The sequence below is a fragment of the Lactuca virosa genome, chromosome 1 (genome assembly GCF_052849685.1).
Source record: "Lactuca virosa cultivar CGN04683 chromosome 1, Lactuca_virosa_CGN04683_v6, whole genome shotgun sequence".
Lineage (NCBI taxonomy): Eukaryota > Viridiplantae > Streptophyta > Magnoliopsida > Asterales > Asteraceae > Lactuca > Lactuca virosa.
This window is the reverse complement of record NC_136426.1, coordinates 137,066,016-137,074,069: the sequence shown is the minus strand read 5'-3', so window position 1 is coordinate 137,074,069 and position 8,054 is coordinate 137,066,016. Positions and strand designations below refer to the sequence as shown.

The following is an 8,054-nucleotide window of genomic DNA, read 5'->3' as shown; positions in this document are numbered from 1 at the left end:
GTGATTAAGACCAAAGGTAATGTTCTTATTCTCATAGTTTTGTGGGCTTTGGACCACAACAAGGAATATGAAATAGTGAATGACAAGGAAGAAACATCATGAAACAATCAATCCCAATGCATCAAGACTTTTGCAGTTTCAAAATGATTGAATAAAAGTTTCGACTTTCGACTGATTGTTCAAGATGACTAATTGCCGTATCAAATTTTAATGTAGTGTGTAACCAATCTTATTAAATACGTTACTTTATCTAAATATTAACATCTACTAGTAAAAAAATAAGTTAATCTCTCTCTTTTTTTTAAGATATAAATATAGAAAAAGAAGAGTAAAAAGAAGCATGGGAAAACGTGGGGTCATGTTTATGCTTACAACATGGACCACAAGCACCATGTGCAACCTCCAAAACTCTTTATATATAAATAGTAAAATGATAAAAAAGCAAACCATACAATTACATGAACTTGGACACTTTACGAATCTCCACATGTGGTGTTCATCTCACTTGGGAGGAAACTGGATAAAGAATAGTCAACATATCTAGATAGCTTAAAAATGAATGCAAAAAAGAAAGTTACCTCAACCATCATTTTTTTATAAGCTTTAGTCCCTCACTACAATATAACCTAATTTGGGGAGTGTATTGATGTGTTGAACATCAAATGATTATGACTTCAATTTCGCATGCCTACAAGTTAAAACGAGTTGCAAACCTAATTTGGGGAGTGTATTTATGTGTTGACCATCTAATGATTATGACTTCAGTTTCGCTTGCCTACAAGTTAAAACGAGTTGCATTTACAGTACTTTTTTTCCTTGCTTTTTTAAATCCATATGCACTTGATATATTTTAAAAACTTAAGAAAACAATTATTAAATTAATTGTTTAATACCAATATGACAAAATTTAATCAAAAGCGGCATGTTGTGGGTATCTTTCAAAAACGTTTCAGATATGCCCTTGTAGTTTCAAAAAACTGCATGGTTGGTCTAGACGTTAAATCTAACTTTTGAGTTGTTATTTTTTTTTAAACGATCAATATGCCATTTGACCAAATTTTAAAAATATAATAAACTCCAGGGGTTATTTTTGTAATTTACTTACAACTTCTGATTTACTCTTTTGTTCCAATTTGGTTTCTTTATCAAGTTCTGATTTTATATAAGTTTTTGATTTCCCCCAACATGTTCAAATTTGGATCTCCACACATCTCCTGCTAGCATGCCACCCATCACTACCGATTTAGCTCTAGAATTTGTCTCTACATTTTGATGATTTTCTAGAGTGTCCTTCTCCTCTCTTGGATCTTTTTAGATGATAAAGCTTCTAATCAAGGCGAAGTTGAAAAAAAAAAAACTCCAGTGGCTCATTCCATTAGCTAAAGATACTACTAAGTATGTACTTAATCAAAAAAAAAAAAAAAAAATCAATAGCAACAATTTTGGGAAGGAAATTGCATGTAAGTTTTTTTTTTCTAAATTAATCTAGAAAATTGATTACATGTTTATTTGTATCAAATCCAATTTTTATATATGTTTTCCAAATTTAATAGTCATGGATGGATTGAATCATTATGTAAAGTGAATGATACTCTTGGGTATGATTTAGAAATGAGATGATGAATTCAATGAATGATTTTTTTTAAAAGATATCCTCAAGATGCCCATTTTCAAAAAGCACAAGGACTATTTCTGAAATTTCTTCAAACAACTTTTAATTTTTTTTATAACTATAATCACTTACCCCTAGCGGAATTATGGGGAGGTTATAGAAAAGGTTGCCATCAAATTTACAGTGCTCTGTGCTAAACTCGGAAAGCAGAGACCTCATCAGATGTGAGGTGGCACAATTCTATTGGTCGGTTAAAGCATTTCAATGAATGGTGAGCACGATACATGCGTGGAATTGTGTCGGGAGGTTCCATTTTTATCACCAAGTAGATCTGACTTTAATACCGATTTTGACTTTCAATAACAAAATATTACTTAAAGCCAACAATATATAAACCATTATCATTCCCATGAATCTTTACTTGAACTTTCTCTCTAATGGCGACTCATCTGTTTCTCAAAACGAAAACCAACCTCCAGACGGAATCATCCCCTCCATTTTATCAAGAAATGACAAAAGCAATGCATGTTTCCAGCAATTCCACCATCTGGGATGCCGTTAATGGTGGTGCAGGTGGCGGAGGTGGTGGTGGTGCAACTACTTCTTTTCTTCCTGTAAATTTTCTTGAAACCTCCTCACAAGATTCAAGATTTGTGAACCTAAGCCTAGTTATGAATAAAACCGAACCAGAAACCGATCGGGCACTCGGTGAAGAATTCATGAACCATGGTTCGAAGGGTTTAGGTGACTACCGGCTCGGTGGCTCGAAGGCTCAACCGGGGATACGAAATGACAATCCTACCCCTTGGAGGATGAAAAGTTGTGCAAAAAAGAAGAAGTTTAGAGGGGTAAGACAACGACATTGGGGAAAATGGGTGGCAGAAATCCGATTACCAAGAAACCGGATGCGGGTTTGGCTTGGGACATTTAAAACAGCCGAAGAAGCTGCGTTTGCATATGATACAGCTGCGTATATCTTACGTGGCGATTTTGCAAATTTAAATTTCCCGAATTTAAAGAACCAATTAAGGGCGAATTCGGTCAATGGTAACACTGCAGCCCTTCTACAAGCCAAGTTACAAGGGATGTCAATGGCGGGTAATGGTGTGGCGCCGCCATTGTCGGAGGTGGGTTCGCCGGAAAAAGATAGATCAGAAGGTGGTTCGAAGGTTGTTTTTGATAAGAACAAGAAAGTGTTAGAATCTATATCATCCGATGTTGTTGATGGGGTTCAGCTTAGCAAGATGCCTTCTTTAGACATGGATATGATATGGGATTCCCTTCTTGATTTGGATTCCTGATTAACATAAGTTGAAACACAATGAATGCGGCCGGATCTAGTTACTCGGATCCTGAGCTCGTGCTAAGTTAGAAGTCAGATGTCATTGTTTACGCTTAACATCACATGACGTAACCGATTATACAATGTTTTGCATTGTTACCATATTCTGAGATAAAAATTGCAATTTTATGCCTCAGTCAATCACATGAAATAAAATGAGACATGGATTCACTCCCTATCTCCCACATGGTTAACATTTCTTATTTCGGTTTATCTATAAATTTTCTATGTTGAGTGTAAAATCTATTTATTAATATATGGCATAATGTTTGTGGGAACATGATTATAATTTAAGTTAAGAATTTAGCTACAGAAAATCTTGTAAACCTTTTGTTCTGTTTTTTTGTCCCGCCTTCTTCTTTTAGACCGGGCTTTTTTGTGTTTTTTTTTATAAATTCGTCCTTTCCAAAAAAAAAAAGCTACGGAATTCTCATATCAAATTCCGAAAACAGTAACACAAACAACAACATGGAGAAAATAATTCATGTGTTTTGTGGCGTTTCTAGGAGGTTCTAACTTTTAACTTTTAATAAAAAAAACATGATTTAAACAAAAATCTTCGTTTGAAATACGAGCTTCTAATTTTTAGTTTAAACAAAAAACTTCAAATCTAAAAACTACTTGTGACATTTAAAAAGAAAATATTGGATTTTTTAACTAATTCCCAAAATTGCTCTTAATACGATTAACATAATTTTTTTAAATTGTCATTTTGTGTAATTTTACATATTTTAAAAGTTTATAGCTACTTTTGTCAAATACTTATATAATAAACAAAAAGTCCAACCTTACAAAACACACTTCCAACTCCCAAGTAGTTTTCCAAAAAGGGTTATCGACATGAAATCACAATAAAGTTTTCGTTTTGGTTTTAAAAGGTCCTTAAATCTTTTTCTGTATCTCTGTGACCCCATTAAAGTGGAAAATTACGTGCCATTTACACCCTTTTAAATGAAGTGAAGCGGTGACCCGATAATTAATAGTGACGTGGAAATTGACCTCCTTTGTCGATCTTAAATGGCATATAAGCAATATCACGTGAACTTTGGATTACAAAAAACGGTTTGATAAAGGTTTCATTTATATCGAACGGGTTTGAATTCAATCTCAGTCTTTCTCTACAATCATTGAAGAGCAGAATGAGCTAGGGTTTTCTCTTCCAACATGATAACCCTGTTGTTATTTATTTGAAAGTGCATTTGCACTTTAATGATGTTTTTATAAGAGACCCACATACATATACCGGAGGTGATACGTCAAATCAACACAAGGTATGATCATCAATATTTTATGTGTTATGTTTCACAAACTATATGATTTATATATAACTAAATTTCATATTGTCATAGGGAGTTATGGAAGTTGTGAAGGAATTGCTTCCCCAAGATAAGCATAGGCAATGTGCAAGACACATTGTATCCAACTTTAGTAAAAGGTTTCTAGGGGCAGAGTTTGTTACTTTGTTTTGGGCTAGCTATAATTGTAAGAACCTGATATTTAGAGAAAGATGACTTTTAGTCAAATGTTAACCAAAAGGGAAAAATGGTAAATTATGAGAAAAATATGAGATTATGAAGTTGTGACTTCATGAAAATGGCCAATAAGAGCTTAAGTCACTAAGATGAGATTAGATGAATAAGTTTAAGAAAAAAGAATGCATGAGAAGATGTATTTCTGGTCAAAAGGGTAAAATACGTATTTTATCTTTTTAGGCAAACTTTGTGACTTAAAAAATTAAGACCTGTATTAAGTCAGTGAGATATTACTAAACAAAAGTATAGAGTATGTTCTCACCTTCGCATGGATATAAAGAACATCAAAATCATGTAAGAAACGGAGAAGTTATGAAGGTTAAAAGTTGGGATAAAATATCCCAATGCTGGAATGGAATCAGCCAAGACGGTTGCAGTCAAGCCGGAACGGCGACATGGTGAGTAAATTACCACAACATGGAGAGAGTTCTTCATAATAAAGAAAAGCAACATACTTTGCCTCGCGGTACGGTATATGGGTGTGACATCCCAAAATCACAGCCAGAAAAGACCGGTTTAATTTATGCTTTTAAATACAATCAGAGTAATCCTTTGATTAAGAGAGTTGCGGAATTTGTTCCCAAAACAAAATATGGTAAGAATTTATCAAAGCATTATATTAAAGAAATGTATTTTCATTATATAACAAAACCTCGGGATGTCATGTTCCGATACAGACCAAAAGCATAAACAATACAAAATAGACCTTACAACAGTTACATATAACTACAGGTCTATAATCCAAAAATATCTTGACAATGTCATCCAACTCATGCTCTCGTGCCACTACCTGTAATACAAAGAAAAACTGAGTGGGTCAGGCTTGGGAGCCTGGTGAGCATATAGGGTTTTCAACCCACAATAAATAATTATATTTAGTTCATCAACCAACAATAACCCGATTACCCATTCCCGTTATCCTCACTTTTTGTCCCTAAAACAACAACTATCACAAGGGACCTAATCTAGGATTTTCATCGGGACGGACATTACTGCAAAGGGGTTTACTTGATAATAAACGTCCTAAAGGCAACCATGAGGGGGATGGAGTATACCGGTGAACACATCGTTCACAAACACCTACAGGTTATGAGCCTGCTAGCATTCCACTGGACTGTCTAGAAAGAGTCTGTGGTCGTCATCCATACTCCGCTAGATGACTAGATCAACAACAACATCGAGATCTCTCATCATTTTATTTCATCACACACCAACTGTCTACCCATGTTCTACCCAACATATTAGTAGATAAAATATATACATTTATATACAGCTTAAAACCTGTACAAAACATCCATTCAACAACTAGTTCAAATAAACAAATAATATATAAACACATAGCACATATTTTATAAAGAATACTTCATATCTATGTGTTAGAAAAAAACGAAAATACACTCACTTGATACGACGATTGATCGGACAGCACCTCATCTATTAAAACAATAATCTTCGATGAAACCGGGATGTTTTCTCCAAAACCGGGCTTCTCGCGGGCAGAGTTTCAGCTCGGAAACTTTACTTCTCGGGATCCTCGGGGCTTCGGGACTTGCTTCGGGTCTCGGGAATGATAATGGGGCTTCGGGGTATAAGTTGCACGTAAAACAAGGCAATAATGAGAGAGAGAGAGAGAAGAATTGAGCAACAAAACTCGGCAGCCCTTGAGTTCTATTTATAGGGGCTGAAATCCCGATTTACGCTGGGCGTAAATCCTGATTACGCTGGGCGTAATGCCTCTACAAGCAGTACGTTGGGTGTACGAAGATCTACGCGGGGCGTAGTTCGGATAAGCTTTGGTATGCGTGCCTCGAACTTCAAAAATTCATAACTTTCGCATACGAGCTCCGTTTTCGACGTTCTTTATATCCACGCGTAGGTCAGACTATGCTCTACAACTTTCATTTAGACTCTGTTGGCTAATTTTGAATTTATTTTTATTGTATTATTTTTTGTAGGCCGGGACAGGAAAACTCCGTTATAAAATCATAACTTCTTCATCTGACGTCCGTTTTCGTCTGTCTTTTCACCGTTAGACTACTATCGACGAGATCTTCGATTCTCGTTTAGATTGTTTCGGCTAAAAGTCACTCGATCTCATATTCGAGTTTCGGGCTGCATACCGCTAAGTCGAATCTTAGAAAAATCATAACTTCCTCATACGAAGTCAGATTTAGACGTTCTTTTTATGCACGCTCTCGGTTTAACGAACTCTTCGACTTCTGTTTAGATCACTAAGGCTAAATATCGCTCTATCTTAAATTCGTATTTTACGTCATACAGTGCCGTGTCGGTTCTGTCGCGAAACTTCGACAGGTCATAACTTCTTCGTTATAACTCGGATTTCGGCATTCTTTATATATTCGGAAACCTTGCCACGACCACTACAACTTCCTTCATAGATATCAGGCTTATCTAATATTTTATTTTATCGCTTATTTTTATCCTTAATTCATTTAAATCACACAATTAAGCAATAAACATATAATACTCAAATAATACATTCTTATCATTTCAAAACGAGTTACAAAGGTTAACCTAGACTATTACATCAACATTAATGCCTAGCCCAGAAACATGGGCGTTACAATTCTCTCCACCTTAGAATGATTCCGTCACCGGAATCACACATAAACAAACAAATGCGGATAGCGACTCATCATGTCACTCTCCGTTTCCCAGGTGAGATTTGTCCCAGTCGTATGTTTCCATCGGACAAGCACCAATTCGACCATCTTACGTCGTAATTTCTTAGTCTTTCCGTCAACGATTGCCTCCAATTCTTCAATTAACCTTTTGTTCTCATCAATTCTTAACTCAGAAATTGGAATTATATCGGGAACTTCTCCCATGAACTTCCTCAAATAACACACATGGAAAGTGTTCTGAATTCCATTCAGTTCTTCAGGTAGTTCGAGCTTGTAAGCTTGGTTCCCAATCCTCCGAAGAACTTTAAACGGTCCAATAAACCTTGGACTTAACTTTCCCCTTTTACCAAATCTTATAAGTCCCTTCCACGGTGAGACTTTTAGCAAAACCGAACTCCAACTTCAAAAGTCATCGGTCGTCTTTTCTTGTCAGCATAGCTCTTTTGACGATCCTGAGCTGCTAACATTTTTTCCCTGATTATTTTCAGCTTTTCAGCAGTTTGATGGACTATCTCCGGTCCTATAAACTGCTTTTCCCCAGCCTCAAGCCAACAAGACGGCGTACGACACTTCTGTCCGTACAAAGCTTGATAAGGTGCCATCTTTATGCTCGAGTGGAAACTATTATTGTAGGAAAATTCTACCAAAGGTAAGTGTTCGTCCCAGTTACCTTGGAATTCCATGGTACATGCTCTCAGCATATCTTCAAGTGTTTGTATCGTTCGTTCGCTCTGACCATCAGTCTGTGGATGGTAAGCTGTACTTAAACACAACTTGGTACCCAATTCCTCTTGTAGACTTTTCCAAAATCTTGAGGTGAAACGGCTGTCACAATCCGACACAATCGTTAACGGAAAACCGTGAAGCCTCACAATTTCCTTCATGTAAGAATTCGCAAGCTTATCCATAGACCATTTCTCATT

At 36.0% G+C, this 8,054-nt stretch overlaps 1 pseudogene; it reads left to right on the top strand.

Moving 5' to 3' along the window:
* The first annotated feature begins 1,981 nt into the window (after positions 1–1,981).
* LOC145158592 (ethylene-responsive transcription factor ERF062 pseudogene) lies at positions 1,982–3,227 on the top strand (annotated as a pseudogene).
* The last annotated feature ends 4,827 nt before the right edge of the window (positions 3,228–8,054 follow it).